Raw genomic sequence first — 18882 nt, 5'->3', positions numbered from 1 at the left:
ATCAAGGGGTAAATAAAACCATGCAGTGCCTCATCTCCATGGATTGGTGGCCATGCATGAAAACAGATGTGCAATAGTATTGTGAAAATTGTTTGGTCTGTGAACAAAACAATCCTATCCCCACAAAAAAGAATGCTTCCTTAATATCTCAAACATATAAAGGTCCATGGCAAGATTTGCAAATTAATTTTGTGGGACCTTTATCAAAAACTCAGAGGAAACCAATACCGTTTGGTCATCATTGATTCATTCTCTTAATGGGTAGAAGCATTTCCTTTAAAAGCAAACACTGCTTTGGCTACAGAAAAAATCTTAATGAAACAAGTCTTTTCTCACTGGGAACTCCCTGCTAGGGTAGTGTCAGATAGAGGAAACCATTTTACTGGACAAATGTTCCAAAAATGCCTACAATTGTTGGAGTGCAACAAAAATTGCATATTCCATACAGACTCCAATCATCAGGGATGGTAGAGTGAACAAATCGCACCATCAAACTCATGCTGCAAAAACAGGTAGATGCCAATGGACACAAAAGGAACACCCTAATTCTGTTCAATTTAATGGCACTCAGGGCGACTCCAGCTCTCTCCACAGCTCATATATTATTTGAGGTAATAACTGAACAAACTATGCCAATGCCTAAATATCTATTGTGGCATACCAGTGGCACAAAGCTAAAGAAAATCTAACTAAAATCCTATCTGCAAGCATTACAAAAACATTTACATCAGATCCACTTGCAGGTAGCTGTCAAACTGGAAAAATTCAAATAAAAGGAAAACCTATTTTAATAAGAATAAAAGAGAAAATGCTTGGGAAATTGGAGACCAAGTTATGCTTCTATCTTATGCTGTGCCTGAACACAATTTATGTCATCAATGGACTAGGCCACATGTTATTGTGAATAGACTCAGTACCTGAGAGCAGCCATACTGGGTGAAACCAAAGGTCCATCTAGCCCAGTATTCTGTCTTCTGACAGTGGCCAATGCCAGGTGTCCCAGAGAGAGTGAACAGAACAGGTAATCATCAAGTGATCCATTCTCTGTCGCCCATTCCCAGCTTCTGGCAAACAGAGGCTAGGGACACCATCCCTGCCCATCCTAGCTAATAGCTACAGATGGACCTATCCTCCATGAATTTATCTAGTTTGTTTCTGAACCATTATGGTTTTGGCCTTCACAACATCCTCTGGCAAAGAGTTCCACAGGTTGACTGTGCGTTGTGTGAAGCAATCAAACAGGGTGCATGGAAGCAGGAGTGAGAATGAGCAAGGAAGGTGTAGCTTGCCTGCAACAGATATGCGCCAGGGCCCCCAGCCCTGGGCATGGCAGTGCCTTATACAAGCACCAGAAACAGTTAGACCGTTAGCACCACAAGGGTGCAGCCAGGAGGGGCTGGGAATTGCTCTGTCCGAGGAGACAGGCTGATTCCACAGGAAGAGGAGACACACTGCTTCCAAGAGCTTCTGATTCCACAAGGTCCACCCAGGAAAGCCACGGTGTCCCCTGACACTTCTCTTCCCCACCCCCTCAAACCTGCTATCTCCCCAGCTTTACACTGCATGGCACTGTTGGGGTGAGGGGCATACCGGTTCTCCATCATCAGCTTCTCCATGAAGTTGTCGAGATCCTGGGGGAGTGAACCAAAGCTACTGACTCAGGATTTTCAGCGGCCCCTCACTAGGGTCCCCTACGCCTTGCCAGGGTTCCTTAGCACCCTCCCATTACAGCAGCCTCTGCTGGGTCCCTTAGCACCTTCCCAAACTCACTGCTGCACCCTCTGATTACAGCAGCTCCTGCTGGGTCCCTTAGCGCCTCCCCAAGCTCACTGCTGTGCCCTCCTGTTACAGGCATTTTATACCTCTGTGTATAAAATTAGAATCTTACAGGGAAACAAAAAAGTTAATAAATTCTACTATGCAAATCAGTTTAAACTGTGCTGGAAAAAATATATTTCTCCACAGGCGCAGCAACCAGAAACAATAATTGCGCAAGAAAGCCAGTACAATCATCCCAGTAACAGAAACTAGAAAAAATGCAAAGCACAACCACACTAATCCTATACTTCTGCTTGAATGCTGCCATCCAAACTGAATCACAACCATTTCATCACAAGAAACACAAACTGTTAGTGTAAATCAAAATGTTGCATTGGGACTGGACTCAAATTTGCCTATTGAAGCTAAAGATTTGCAAACAACAGTAACTTGGGTATGAAAAAGAATGAAACCAGGCCAAGATCAATTTGAAATACCATGCTTGGCAACTAAAATTTTCTTTGAATGGAATAATCAACCAAACCAAGAATAGTTTATATCTAAAACTCGAAATAAAACTTTGTTGACTGGATGGACTAATAGTACAACTGTAACACTGAATAAGGTACCAAATCATACATCAGGTTTGTATAAATTGGAATTACATATGGTATTAAAAGAAGGGCAAAAATTGATATTATGGAAAAATTTCTCACTGAAGGTTCAAATACGTAGAGAAAGGTACGTACACTATTTTCCAAAAAAAAAAAAAAATTAGGCAGACAAATACTTCAGACCACTCATAACAAATTTTACCAACATGGTTGAGAAATAATAGGGAAACATATTATTCTTACATATAAAAGAAAATGAATACATGCCTTATGTAAATTGGAAACAAATCTTTCCCTTACTGGAGGAATCTAGAGAGGAAGAATGTAAAACATATACTACAGGAAAAATTCACTCTTTGTCAATCAGTAATGACATTCAGTATGACTCATGGAAAAAGAGAATCAAATGTCAAAGCTCGGTAAAATGTGAAGCAATAATTATATACAATCTAAAGCATAAAAAGAAGAAAGAATATGAAGCCTGTATCCAAATTAAGTTTTTGGATAATGTCAAAGTTATAATTCAAAAGTAGAAGTACAGGGAATAATAGTGAAAAAATAAACACAAACATAATTCATAGAATTCAGTGGAATGTCCAGAATTGCAGAAAGGTCCCCTTAGTGGTCTCACTGCCACACCTATGTCAGGGGTATTAACCAGTCAAGTACAATTCATACATATCCCTGTTGTGTTAAATTTATCTAATTGGCCAATGAGCAAATTTTGTTATTGTAAAGACACCAAAGTGGCATCTTTTTTTCCAGTACTCCTTGTGGATAAGATTACTGCTTATCAACAATGGGTACAGGACATTGATAATTTGAGTTTGGAGATACACAGTAATCTGTATGCTCCTAAAAGAGAACCAAAAACAAGCACTTTGGACATTCTAAATTGTATTACAGGATTGTTTGTTACCGGAATGTCAATTTGTAATAAGGTGAATGTTAAAAAACTTAAAAAGCATATCAATTATGTAATTCAGGAAGACTAATCAAGTCACTTCAAATTGATAGTGTCATTAAAAAGTCTCTTCACCAATTTTTTCTGAAGAAGGGCTTTCTGTAATTTGATTAGTCTCCACCTAAAACCAGAAACCCTAAGAATAATATGCAAAATAATCAATATTACAGTAAAATGAGACAGTTCACTAATCAAATCTGTAAACATTGACAGCCGCGTCTCCACCTCCCTTGTGCTTGATTCTCCCTGTCTGCTGACTTCTCTCCTGCCAGTCTTCCTGAGTCTTTGGAGTTTTCCATCCTCTTCTCTTTGGCAGCTTTGTGTTTGGCACAAAATGCCCTTTTAGCTCTTGCATCCTTGCCCATCTCCTCCTTTTCTTTAGATCACTTTAATTAAATGCCATAACTGACCTCCACCTTGAAAACCCAATTTAAATCTGTGTCTTCAACTTCTTGTGGTAGGATATAGTTCATTAGAGTAAGTCTAAGAACTATGATGAATAGGAGAGGGATTACTTTACATGGACAGTATAAATCTATCACCTACAATGCTTGGCCAACTCAAACTTTCAAAGTCAATCTCTAAATTAGTGACAGTGTGTGTACGTCCGTGTCTGCCTGTGTGTAAAGCATGTCCCCTCAGTGTCCTCTCTTAAAGACCATTAGACTACAGTTTAGGAGTTCAAAGGTCAGTTTAGTTATGTCACTGACTTGCTTTTGGCCTTTGGCCTCGCATCAATTTCTGACTGTTAAAACGGAGATAAAGGGAAGCTTAATTTACTAGGTTCTTTAAAGCACATTGAGATTTGTGGGTGAAATATGCTATTGAAATGCAAAGTGTTATTAATATTACAGAACTGAAACATGTGACTGGGATTTGTATGTGCATTAAGGCCCAACCCAACAAAACATTTAATCACAGGTTTAATTTTAAGATGCCAAGTAATTGCATTCAAGTCAATGAGACAACTCCAGTTCTTAAAGATAAGAACATGCTAAAGTGCTTTGCTGGCTCAGGACCTAAATCAGGTATGTAGGTATACTTTGTGTTTTTACGTGTAAGAATAAAGAACTATGTGGTTAGGAGCAAAATCCAATGATAGTGAATGGATGCCCCGCAGGTTGCAGAGAAATGAATAGTAGAACACTTCAAGGGGTCAGTACTGATATCAGCATTGTTTAATGTACTAATAATTTGAAGGAGGATATGGAGAGCAGGTTAATGAGGTTTGCTGGAGACTCTAGGTTATTTAATTTAGTAAAAGCTATGGAGAATTATGAGTCGCTCCAGATGGATTTAAATACATTGAAGGACTGGTTAAGTGTATAGCAGATTATCTTTAACTTGGATAAACATACATTAACAAAAATTGCCAAAGATAGGCTCTGATTTTATAGGATCTTCTCTAGAAAAAAAATCTTATGAGTCATTGGACTAAGTGGACAGCTCAGTGAATATATCTGTATAGATACTGAATAGGATGAGGGAAAACATGGAGCCTTGAAGAATCCTGCATCTGAAGAGTCCTGGAGAGTGAGGAACAGTTGTCCTCAGGCTGAGAGGAAAGACCTGAGCAATTTCAGCCTTGCAGAGAGAATGGCACAATTAGGTTGTCAACCATTTCACATGCCACGGTGAGTCTAAAACATTGAGTAGTGCTTCCCCCCACACTCCCAAACTATGGGCATGAGAAAGTCATTCACCAGAATAACAAGGGCTGTGTCTCCACCATGTCCTGGCCTGAAGCCTTATTGAGATGGATGTTGGCAACAGAGAGGTGTAGTTGCAGCCTATTTTTAGTTAGCTTCTCAATTAACTTGCTTTAAAAAGAAAGATTGGAAACTGAGCAGTAATTTGTGAAATTGCTGGCACTGAGTGCTTATCTATTCAGAGTAAAGGTTAGCCTAATGAAACTCTAAAAGACAAAAATGTGTGCTATAATTGGAAGTTATGGAGCTGCTCAGGGAAGATGGGGTTGGAGGAGAGCTAATGGAAAAGGACTCTCTGCCTCCTACACAGATTAACTCCATAATTAGAAATATGTCTGAAATATGTTCAAGTCAAGGATGCTGTGAAAGTCATAACTATGAATTGTGACCTCTACACATTTAACCATAATGCAATCATAATATTGCATTAATATAGCTTGCACTGAAAATTTTATTAATGAAAATAAAAATCAGTGGCAATTGATGATAAACTGTGATTGCGAGAGATGGCAATATTAAGATTACAATGTATATATCTTGAATGTAGGATGTAGAATTTAAATAGGTTAATGAGGTTTGCAATTTAAATAACTGTGATCAGGGCCAAAGCCTGTAACTGGCATGCAGCTGGGCTAGCTGCTGGAATCTTTTTGGGTGGGGGAAGGACGGAATATCCTTTGAGCTATCCAAGAATGAGAGAGTCACCTGGAAAAATGTTTATGGCATGACAAATACCTTTTATTTACTGTAAAGAAATCCAAAATGGCAAAACGAATTTAATTGAACTTTATTTGGTTAAGGAATAAGCATCAAAAGCAGAGGTGTAAAATGAAAGTACCCCACCAACTACAGAAATGCTATTATATTTGTCTTCTCCCAACAAAAGAAACCATTAAAAAAATCTAAACTGTATCAGAGGAATTTGGAAATATTTAAAGTGAATGTGTGACTGATACAAACACAGCAATATTCCATTGAGGATTTTGGAGCACTGATTTTTTCCCCCTCCTCTCCAGTTCTACACTACTTCTATCACATGTCTTCTCCAAACTATTGTTTCCATTGGGCACTACTAATGTCAGGACTGTCTCTATTACACTGCAGCAAAAAGCTTTCTGGATCTCAGCCCTGCCAAGGAATACCTGGGACTGAAGAACCAGGGGGGGAGAGAGAGAGCTCAGTGGTTTGAGCATTGACCTGCTAAGCCCAGGGTCGTGAGTTCAAGACTCAAGGGGACCATTGAGGGATCTGGGGCAAAAATCTGTCTGGGGATTGGTCCTGCTTTGAGCAGCGGGTTGAACTAGATGACCTCCTGAGGTTCCTTCCACCAACCCTGATACTTTATGATTCAGACTATCACTTTGGACATGTAAGCCAACAGATCCCTTCCAGTCTTTGACCAACTTCCCTGTTATCACATAGAATCCCATCTATATATTTATTAAGCTCCCTATGGATCTTTCCCTCTTCTCCTCTCCCTGAAGCAGAAAATAGAGGATATTTTACTGAACTGAAATGCTGCTGCCAGAGCCATCACTGAATACTGTAAGTCAGATCCTCAGTTCTGAACAATCCCCCTCTGCAGCACAAGAGACCTAACACTGCCATAACAAGGCATCTGGGATTTCCCCCTTTGTGGGAGGGGAAATCTGGCTGGCCTAGCAAGCTTTACACACCTATGTCATGACCCTTTGGACACAGGGGAGCTCTAGCTGCATAATGACGTTTCTGGACAGCCAGCATAGAGTTCTAGATTCCGAGGCCAGATGGGATCATTGTGATCATCTAGTCTGATCTCCTGTATTACACAGGACAGAGAGCTTCCCGGAAATAACTCCATTTGGACTACAGCATATCCTAAACCAATTTTGATTTAAAAATTGCTGGTGATGGCAAACCCATCACAGCTGTTGGCAAATTATTCTAATAGTTAATTATCCTCACTGTTAAAGTGTTATGACCTGTAACCTTTTACTTTATTTAAGGTTAATTATACTTTAGTGGATTTGGCTCTGGTGGCTATAGCTTTAAGTTCAACAGAGTTACCTCTGTTTGTTTTATATTTAGAGTTCATGGGAACACAAAACCATAGCCGAGTAACACATACAACTGCAAGGGCTTATATTTGTTAGTAATTTTATTAAAATTACTGACAAAGCCATAAATGTTACAGCATATACAATTTCTAAAGATAAGTCTAATAGACCAGTTATACCTACAGACATACTTACGTTTTTCTAGATGGCCCTTTGAAGGATTGACCATTAATATGGGAGTGGTTCCTGCTGGAGTTTTCCCTGTTTTGGGCACCCTTTTTTATATTGTGAGTCTGTCTATACCTACATTCTGCACATGTACAATAAGTTTCTCTTATTGGTTTGTGTCCCCTGGAAACACAAGGGACCCCAAATTCTATAGGCTGGGTAGGTTTTTGTTAACATTAACATCAACGTACCACCTTTATTCTGTGGTTAGGGCACGTGTTAGAGACAATATTTGTTCTCACAGCATTTTATAATTTAATTTAATCTTTCCAGCTATACTTTTGCAATATTACTGATTGGTACCTCTTTTCCATTATCTTTTAGGTGATTTCTTGCTCATTGACTGGCGCCATTATTTTTTGTCTCCAAGGCCCAAAATAACTAACCTAAGGGTTTTCAGGTTCGGCCTATGGATTTTTGTGTTTCAGTTTGTCTTACTAATGTCTACCATATAGTTCCTTTAAATACTGATCAATCTTATACTTTTACAATCCTACAAATTAACTCTAGTTAACCTACAGTGACTATATGTAATATAATACATTAAATCATAACATCATACGATAAATGGATACTAAACTAAAATCATCAGCCACATTCCCCCCTTGACAAGGTGTGTTATCTTGTTATTAAGCAATGATTAGATAAGAGCCCTGTTATATACATACGACAGTAATGATTAATACAATAGCACATCAAATTTAATTGATGTGTTTAAGTATTGTATGTAATTTAAATTTATGCCTAAAGATTATATGTAACAAGTCTATTTGCATGCCATTCTTTTATATTATTAGGGATTGGGGTTGGGTTTTTTAGGGACTTTTGCAAGTGGGAGATCAATTGCTCCTCTGCATTGTGGTACATCGTTACAATTATATGGAGCTTTTGGGACTGGATGTAGACTTATACTTTGCATTTTTTTTATAAGTGTTAACTTCCTTATGTACTTTTTTATATTAGCTTTGGTTGCTGCTGGGCAGCAAGGGAAAGGAAACAGGTTGTTATATGCTGCAGGGGGTTAATCGTTCTTGTACGTAGTGATTTAAGTTTTCCTTTCATGAGACATAGGGCAAGGATGGTGCACATAGTAAGGATACTGTGACCAGCAATTCACCCTTTTCATTCAGTTTTCTTTTCTTTAGGTGTACTATCTTTTGAACTGCCATTATTTAAAATTTTAACTGTCGCTTGATTTGCTTTATTCATGTTGTTACTAATTTTAATTAAGTGTGATTTTTTTTTAACAATTGTTTTAGCCGTAAGGTTAGTGGTGGTATATATGCACAAAAAACTGGAGTACTTTGTTTAGTTAAATCCTGATAATTAGGGTTACTTAGAATAACAGTTTTATTTTTAAAAGTGGGCATTGGAGATATTGATGTATGGCCAATTGTTGTAGGCACTTGTGTTTTAAAACAAAAATTTGGATTTGTGACCATACATTTACGTTGACCATGCTAGAATTTTATCATTAGTTACTATGCAGTACTGTCCTTCTTTTGCATACATTATTTGTTCCATAGGAGATTTTGATTTAGTTACTTGTACTGGACATGATATTTCAATTTGAAGTAACCACTGGCAAAGGTTAAGGTGGACATTTCCCCTAGAAGTTTCAGGTATGGGTGGGGGAGCTGCAATGTCTTTTCCCCCTCTAAATTTGCATCAGTGATAGCAGGGAGGCAAGAAAGGGAAAGGGAGACCATTTCTAACTTCCCAAACGGCACTGTGTGCAGCAGCAGCTATCTCAGCACTACCTGACAGCTGAGGAGTACAGATGAAAAGCTCAGTTCTCTAGCATATAGACAATATCACTTCAGACAGCAGGAGGAGCCAGAGAGAAGAGACCCGCTTTTCTCCTCCGGTCCTCTCTCCAAAGGACTGGAGCACATAGTATGGGACAGAGACAAGCAGCCCCTTCCCTGTTAAGGAAGAAAGGTATGGCTGGGAGAGAGACAGATATGGTCTGCTGGGGAGATTGAACAGAGACCAAAGGGGAATACAGAGTGCTGGTGGTGATGTGTCATAGAAGGACACAACTTTGTAGGAAGGACACTGTGGACATGCTTTACACAGACACACATATGGATAGACACGACCACGCACACAAAATTGCACATACAGACTTCCAGATATACATGAGACATGGTGCTGCTGGGGGACTTTTGGAAGGATGGGAACTGAGCTCATCTGTGGAGTCAGAGCCTCGTCCTGCCCAACTTTGGGGCGGAAAAAATGACTCAACCTGGTCTTCCCCTCAGAATTTATTTTTTGTGTTTGCATGATTCCTTTAAAAAAAAACAACACTTAGTTAAAAGTTTTTTAAGATAGGAAAGGGTGCAAAAGGGTGTTAATCCTGACTACAACCAACACACAGCCACATCTTACATCTCTGTCACACACACACTGCTTGGAAGGCAATCTTCATATAATGCCTCCCCCCATCAGGTCTAATGCCTTCAACCACTGCTCTGTGCACACTGCCTTCCAGCTCCAGTTGCCCACAACAGCACAGTGTCTCATGCAAAACAGAAGCTCAGATGGTGCATCCTGGGAGATTAAATTTTAAACTTGGGCTGTCAAACGATTAAAAAAAATCACAATGAATCGTGAGATTAAAAATAAATAGTTGTGATTAATCACAGTTTTAATTACACTGTTAAACAATAATAGAATACCAATTTAAATTTAGCATGGAAGCATGTCCTCTGGAATGGTGGTCAAAGGATGAAGGGACATATGAATGTTTAGCACATATTTGGCATGTAAATACCTTGCAACGCCAGCTAAAGCACTGCCACGCAAACGCCCCTTCTCACTTTCTGGTGACAATGTAATTAAGGGGTGGGCAGCATTATCTCCTGTAAATGTAAACAAACTTGTTTGTCTTAGCGATTTGCTGAAAAAGTAGTAGGACTGGATGGATTTGTAGGCTCTAAAGTTTTACATTGTTTTGGTTTTGAGTGTAGTTATGTAAAAATATAATAATTCTACATTTGTAAGTTGCACTTTTACAAGAGATTGCACTTCAGTACTTGTATGATGAGAATTGAAAAATACTATTTTTTTTTACTGTGCAAATATTTGTAATCAAAATATAAATATGTTGTATTCTGTATTGTAATTGAAATCAATACATTTGAAAATGTAGAAAAACATCCAAAAATATTTATAATACATTTAAATTGGTACTTTATTAAGTGTTATTAAAACTGCAATTAATCATGATTTTTTAAAAATCTAGTTAACTAATTGTGTGTTAATCGTTTTGAGTTAACTGCAAATAATTGACAGTCCTACTTTAAACACTTAAATTTGCCTGTGAATTTTGCACTAATGGGGAGAGCTAAGGGGATTGGATTTAGAATGGTCTCCTCTCTCCATGTGGTGCACTTGAGGCCTTGGCTACACTTGAGAGTTACAGCGCTGGTGGTGGCTTTACAGTGCTGTAACTCATTCCCCGTCCACACTGGCAAGGCACATACAGCGCTGTATCTCCCTCATTCCACCTCAATGAGAGGAATAAAGACTATAGCGCTGCTGCTGTAGCGATGGGGTGCCAGTGAAAACAGGGAATAATCTTACTACGCTGTAACTGACCTCCGGAACCTTCCCATAATCCTTTTAAGTAAAGATTACTCTCTTTGTTTTGTTGTGATACCTCTGTTTTGTTGTGAACTCGGGGCTCTGGGACCTGCTTATCAAAAAAAACCAAACAGCTCCTGTTTCCTGTGAATGAGCAGAGGCAGGCAGGGAGCTCCCTTTGGAATGCCCACAGCTAGTGTTTGCTTGAAGAGAGGGGGAGGGAGGGGACTTGAGGAGAGAAGCAGCGCAGTGGGAGGGCGTGGGGGCGGGACGTTCAGTTTCAGAGTGGCTGCTTATCTGGTCTGTGAGGAAATAACAAAGAGGGCTATTTGCTTTCAGTGAGTGAGAGAGGGGTGGAGGAGGGGGTCGGAACTTGCAAGGCAGCTGCTGACAGTGTCGGCTTCAAAAATCCACTCTTTCCCCCCTTTCCCTATCACACTCCACCGCCCAGCCCCCCCTTTTGAAAAGCATGTTGCAGCCACTTGAACACTGGGATAGCTGCCCATAATGCACCGCTCCCAATGCCGCTGCAGATGCTGCAAGTGTGGCCACGACAGTGCACTGGCAGCTGTCAGTGTGGCCAGACTGCAGCGCTTTCCCTACTCAGCTGTACGAAGACAGGTTTAACTCCCAGCGCTGTACAGCTGCAAGTATAGCCATACCCTGAGTTCAGATCAGAGATGCTCTCTCCTCCCATATTCTCTTCTTCCCCAGTGGAGTCCCTGAGCTCTGGCTCTCTCCTCCAGGCCTCTGCTCATGTCACCCAGGCCATGTATAGCATATTTATAATGTGTACATTTTTACTGCAAACACATATTAACAGGTATAATTGCACCACAGCAATAGTTATTTGCATCAGCTCTATATCTTTGTAATTCCCTCTCACAACTTGCCTAAAACATTAAAAGGCACCAATTTGGAGCAAGGCCATCAAAATAAAACTAATTTGCAGGGCAAACCTCTTTCAGAGACGAGGGATTGGGGGAGGAAGGAAAGCAGCATTAGAAAAATATCATAATTGAAAGGCTCCTCATATACTGAGCCTACAGATTTCCAGAATGCCTCTACAACAACTTTTGCCCAGTTTGAACCAAGCTGTCCAAAATAAGGACAGAATTTAGGTAAGATGTGTAATGTAGTATGTCAGACGGATTTATTTCATATTGATGAAGTTAGATAGGTGTATTACGTGTGTGTTTATAAGAGAAGATTGCTTCAAGTTTCCAATAAATATACCTGTATATATGTAGACAAACAGAATATATAATTTATTTCATACCATAAGGAGCTAGCCACATATTTCCTCCAGTCCTCATCCTGATTTTGTATCAGGAAATCTTACTTGATTCAGCTCAGAATTTTATAGTAGGGCACTATGTACAGGACTGAGCGATAAGTCAGCAGCAGCAGCTGTCCTCAATGCCTCCTCTCATTACATAGTTCAGGCTGACAGAATGCCAGTGGGTGAACGTTGTGGGAGTAGGGAGCAATTTAGGACAGCTGGCCCACCACTAAAGTCTGAGCTGTATGCATGAGAGAGATTAGGACCTAGTGCATTAGAAGCCTTGTGCTCAGTGGGGATTGAATCAGTTTGCGAATGGGAACATACACTAACAGAATCTGAATTATGTTTGGATCATTTGGTACCTATGAGTGAGCCTAAGGAGTCCAGGAATTATGGCAATTGATAGTCAGGCTAAGGGCACCAAGGCAGCCCAGTTTCAGTTCTAAACTGGAAGGGAGAAGGCAGGGCACAGGTTACTTTAATCTTAGCCTTGTACTTCCTTCAGGTTATACTGGCTCATTGATTTCTATGACAGGATGTGGCAGTTTTCAAAATGCAAACTGAAGCAGCGTGGCAGATACTAAGGGCTTAGTCCTCAACTGAGCCAAGCTTACATACAATGCAGATGGGAAAAAGCTGTCTCTAAGAAATCTTTCTTTCCTCTGATCCTGAGCTGATCACCTCAATCTACTAAATTACATTGGTTGGAGCAGTCCCATAGAGATTTCTGTTTTGGCCAAAGATCAGGCAGAGCACCACGTGCCCCACCCACTCCTAGTCCTAAATTTTCCTTATTACATGCTCAAATACCATAGTAATGAGAGCAATACACAAATCTAGATAGATGCACATCATACTCACTCGTCAGTAGGATTCTCATGCTCAGGAATGAATTTAACAGTCCCCACAAAGCATGTATGCAATGTTCTACTTTAGGGTACACACCAAGACAACCAAGCTAATAAAACTGGAAGTCAATCTTTTTTGCAGTAAAGATTTTCTCTATAGGTGGGACACTCAGCATAGGCACATTCTCTTCATTTATAAACAAATCTAGAGTCATGAAAGATAGTAATAATTTCCAACACACATCCTTGCTAACCTAAGCCATTTTTTTTCAAAAATACTTGTTACAAAGATTTCATTTTAAAAGTGACTTAAAAATGAGACAGGCCCAGATCCTCAAAAATATTTAGCTTGTATTGATTTCAACAGGAATCAGGTGCCTAAATACCACTGAGAAACTGGGCCTTAGACACTTCGAAACTTTTTTTCCAATAAGCCCTTTCAGTGTGCAAAATGAATACAAACTGACTATTCAGTGGGGTCTGTCTCATCCAGGTCCTTCCCTTTCTCAGGGTGGTTCTCCTGGCCCACTCACTAAAGGGCATGGATACTTCAGCCAATATCAGGGTTTAAGGTTATTTTACATAATTTTTTTTTCCCAAGGTCACACACTCAAATATGGTGAATAAAAATACTGACTGGACAATGTCCATTCATATTTCAAAACAGTAGCCAATACATTTCCAAAAGGAAGACTCCTTGGCAACTAAGCATTCTCCCAAAACTCTTGTTTCAGTATTCTTGTATGTGTGCTCAGCTAAAGGGGATGATTTTTTAAGGACCTCTCTCCCCCTATTCAACTCAAGAATTCAAATGTATGGGGTATGTCTCACTTTAGAAAACACAGTGTAACATTGTTCAATAGGATAGAGAGGCTGCTTACTGTAACTGGAGGTTCTTCAAGATGTATGGTCCTTATTTGGATTCCAAAGGCGGCGTGCATGCTGCCATGCGCTGGAACTGTTTGTAGTAGTGTCTATTGACCTTCACGTGTGTCGGCCATGTGGTGAGTTTAAGGCTTTAAGAGGGCATGGAGGGAGGGTATTGGAACCCAAATAGGGATCACACATCTCAAAAAACCTCCAGTTACAGTAAGCAGCCTCCCGTTCTTCAAGTGATTGGCCCCTATATGGATTCCAGACATGGGAGAGTAGAGAGCAGTGGTCAGCACGGAGGTGAGTGTGAGGACTCGCAAGAAGTCAGTGTCTGTAGGATGGCCTGGCCAACTGCCGCATCCACCACTGCCACTGCTGGGGTGATGGCATCGTAAGCAGAAAAGATGTGGATGGAGGACTCAAACTTTAAGGTCAGAAGGGACCATTATGGTCTTCCAGTCTGACCTCCTGCACAACGCAGGCCACAGAATCTCACCCACTCACTCCTGTAACAAACCCCTGACCTATGTCTGAGCTATTCAAGTCCTCAACTTGTGGCTTAAAGACTTCAAGGTGCAGAGAATCCTTCAGCAAGAGACCTGTCCCCCACATTGCAGAGGAAGCTGAAAACCCCCCAGGGCCTCTGCCAATCTGCAGACCACGTGGCCGCCTTACAAATGTCCTGCCATGGTACATATGCAAGGAAGGCATTAAAAAAACAGAACCATCTATAGCTCTTAGGATTTTGTAAAAAGTGCTTATTTACAGTCAACTTGGGACAAAGAAAATATATTATTCAATTTCACTGTGTCTCATTCATTAGCACAAAGCTGCAAACACTAAAAGATGTTAAATCCCAAGAAAATAAATACTTTTTCAGAAACAAGTCACCAAGCCCTAAATTATGTGATATTTTCATACAAGAAAAAGGTCAACAGTAACTATATGCATTTTTTGGAGGAAAGATTTCAATGTATTTAAATCATGAAGGCTGTCTGCTTTGAATGGAAGGGTTCAAAAAGCCAAAGCTTTCCAACCATTCAGTAAACCATCCATTCTACCAAACTTCTGAAATTTGATCCCTTTCCCTTTCAAGAAAATGAAGCCTACATTAGAAATTTACATCAGTATACCAACCTAACCCTTGACCTAGCTACCACCTCTCAGTGACTTACGTATGTAAATGGGAGAACCTCTCCTATCGGTGTAGACAGCATCTATACTGAAGCACTTCTGCAGCACTGCTTCAGCATTTTAAGTGCAAACGTACCCTAAGTTAACAGACCTTTAACTCTTCTCCCCTCCCACTCCTTACCTTGTTGTCCCTCAACGCACCAGGGAGGCATGCCCCAAATGAGGATGCAGTAAAGCAATAATTCAAGCTTTTGCTATTTATACTAAACTATCTCTGTTCCCTTCCAGTGGCAATCCCCTTCACAACTCTCCTCACCACTCGTGCATGAAGTACGACCCACTGAGATGGTCCATCAGTTCGTTCCGCACCCCCAGGAGATATGATGTCTTGAGGTGAATGGTGTGGGCTATGCAAAAGTTCCAGAGGAGCAGAGCCTCACGGCAGAGCAATGAGGAATGGGCTCCGCCTTGCTTGTTTATATAAAAAACCATGACGGTTGTGTTGTCCATCAGAACTGTCACGCTGTGACCACTCAAAGTGGCATGAAAGGTCTGGCAGGCTAAATGAACCACACTGAGCTCCTTCACGTTGATATGGAGTGACCACTCTGCTCCTGACCACAAGCCCTGAGGTCCCCTAGGTGAGCACCCCAGCCGAGGTCTGATGCGTCTGTCACAAGCATCAGGTCCAGCTGTTGTGTGGCAAAGGGGATGCCTTTGCAAACCACAGTTGGGGACTGCCACCACCACAAGGAGTCTAGCACGTCCTTCAGGGCTGTCACTACCAAGTCCAGGGGGTCCCTGCCTGGGCAGTATACACGGGCAAGCCAAGCCTGCAGCGTTGAGTTTCACTCTGGCATGCTTGACTACATGCGTGCACTACCAAGTGCAGGCTGCCATGAAGCCCAGCAGCCTCAGGCTGCATCTGGCCGTTGTATTGGGAAACTGGCACAGGGAGTTCACTGCTTGCTGGCTGGCCAGGAATCGTGATACTGGAAGGCTCGCCTTTGCCTGTACCGCATCTAGGAATGCCCCTATGAATTCCACTCTCTGTGTTGGAATGAGGATGACCTTGGGGACTTTGACCAGGAGTCCAAGCGTGCGGAATAGTCTCGGGGCCACCTGCATGTGGGACTGAATCTCCTCTTTGGACCAGTCCACCAGGAGCCAGTCGTCGAGGTATGGGTAAACTCGAATCCTCTGCCTCCATAAAAAAAGACTGCCACTACTGCCATGCATTTTGTGAACACTCACGGGGCTGCTGCTAGGTCAAATGGGAGAACTGAACTGGTAATGTTCCTGGTTCACAGTGAAATGCAGGAATTGGCAATGTGCTGGGTGGATGGTGATATGAAAGTACACGTCCTTCATGTCAAGGGCAGTGTACCAGTCCCCCGGATCCAGGGAAGCGATGATGATGCCCAGAGAGACCACGCGGAACCAGGCCTTGACCAGGAACTTGTTGAGCCTGCGCAGGTCTAGAATGGGTTGAAGGCCTCCTTTAGCCTTGGGAATGAGGAAGTATCAGGAGTAGAACCCTTTCCCCATTAAGTCTTTCGGTACCATCTCTACAGCCCTCGCCTCTAGGAGCGTCCAAATGTTCTTTTCCAGGATGTGCTCATGAGAGGGGTCCCTGAAAAGGGAAGGGGAATGGGGTGGGGGTAGGCAGGGAGAACTGCAGCATGTATCTGCTTCGCACCATGCGTAACACCCAATGGTCTGACATAATGCTGGACCATGCACTGGAGAAACGGAACAGGCAGTTCAGGAAACAAGGGGATAGATCCGGTGATCGGTCTAGTACACTGTCCTTGAGCACACATTCAAAAGCCTGGTTTATGGCCTGGCTGGGATTTATGTTGGCCTTGGCTCTAGCCCGGCCTATTGGAGCTATTGTTATTACTACATCGCCTCCTGTTATCCCCACTTCACCTGTGGTGGGACTCATGCCTAGGATGAGGCTAGTAGTGACGCTGAGGAGGCGGCGGCTGCAGCTTGAAGGGCTTCCTCTGAGTCACCCAGGTGTGCATACCCAGTGACTTGAGTGTAGCCCTTAAGTCCTTGAAGCTATGTAGCTTTGCGTCCATCTGGTCTGAAAAGAGCCTAGACCCTTCGAAGGGGAGATCCTGGAGCGAGTTCTGGACCTCAGGCGCAGACCTGACTCCTGAAGCCACACCGAGAGTTGCACGACCATGCCAGATGTGATTGTCCTGGCCGCCGCATCCGCTGAATCCAAGAACGCCTGGAGAGAGGTCTTCGCTACGGCCTTGCCTTCATCCACCAGCGCCGTGAACTTCTGTTGGGATCCCTGCGGGAGGTTGCCCTTAAACTTCCCAACTGCTGCCCAGGAGTTGAAGTTATGCCTGTTGAGGATGATCTGTTGATTAGCAATCCTCAACTGGAGGCCCCCTGAGGAATAGACGTTCCTGCCAAACAGGTCCAGGCACTTTGCTTCCTTGGCCTTAGGGTCTGGAGCCTGCTGCCCATGGCGCTCTCTCGTTTACCACAGAGACTACCAGGGAACATGGGCTTGGGTGGCAAAACAAGAAGTCATACCCCTTTGACAGGACAAAGTACTTGCGCTCCACACCCTCCACTGTTGGACAGCTGGAGGCTGGGCTCTGCCATATAGTCTTATAATTCGACTGTATGGTCTTAATGGGCAGAAGCGCTATTCTGGATGGACCTTCTGGGCTCAGAATGTCCACCATGGGGTCCTCCCGCTCCACCATCTCCTCGGCCTGTAATCCCATGTAATGAGGAACCTTAACGCAGCAGATCTTGGTGGGCTCTGTGGTCTATTGGCAGAGGCCCTGATACCGATGTGCCTGCCACCGCTTCATCCAGGGATGATGAGGTTAGCAACTGCTCAGCTTCCTCCTGGTGGTCCCCTTAGCCCCCCGCCCCCGAGGGAGGGGCTTCTGGCTTGGGCCAGGACAGCTGACCTTGGGGTAGCACCGGACTCGGTGCTGGTTTCTCCGGTCTCTCACTCAGCGAAGGTGCAGGTGGTCTGGACACCGTAGCTTCCTGCACGGAGGAGCGTCGGTGCAGGGACCAGGACCGGTGCACTGAGTAGCTGGCCTGGAGGGAGGTCCCTGCCGCTGCTGGTAGGCCCAAGGGGTCCAGAAGGGCCAGCGTCCTGGCAGTCCCCACTTGAGTTCCACCCAGCCTGGTGCTCTCTGTTGTCCGGTGCTTAGTGAATGTAACTGTATCGGATAAGTCAGCATCGGTCTCCGGTGACACCGAGTGCGAAGGCCACAGTGGTGCTGTCGATCTGTGCTGGCAGGAAGTTGACAAGCGGCTTCTTGCTGATAGGGACCGGGACGGGTATTGGTGCTCCCGAGACCTGGACCAGGACCAGTGACTTCTGGAAGCCTTTGGCGATGACCACCTCACCTTCTTCTGGAGGATGCCGGAGAGCATTGGGTCCCTTGCACTAAACCTGTATGCTGGCTCGCCTCCGGTACCGAGACTTCCCTCTGTGTCAGGGGTAACAGTCTACAGACTCAAGCACAACCAGGACCAATGCCAGGAGCAATGCTGGGATGGTGTCCTCGAACAGCGCACCATTGCCGGCTTTCCCCTCAATGGCACCCCGGGCCCGGGAGGCTTCTCCCTCGTTGGGAGGGGGCTCACCGCCAACAACCCGATGAGGTCCTTCACCGTCTCAAAGGTGTCAGGCGTGGAGGGCTGATCTAATACTCCCTCAAGCCTGTCATCCTGAGTTCTCTTAGGGTTCGACTCAGTGGGACTTGTGGTGCTGGTGCCACTGGTGCCAGCACCTATCATGCTCTTCCTTGTGCCCAGGCCCTTAAATACCGCCAGTCTCCCTTGTGAGGAACATC

Source organism: Gopherus flavomarginatus, chromosome 5 (genome assembly GCF_025201925.1).
Source record: "Gopherus flavomarginatus isolate rGopFla2 chromosome 5, rGopFla2.mat.asm, whole genome shotgun sequence".
In the NCBI taxonomy this organism is placed as follows: domain Eukaryota; kingdom Metazoa; phylum Chordata; order Testudines; family Testudinidae; genus Gopherus; species Gopherus flavomarginatus.
The sequence above is the reverse complement of the archived record's forward strand: the minus strand, read 5'-3'. Positions refer to the sequence as shown.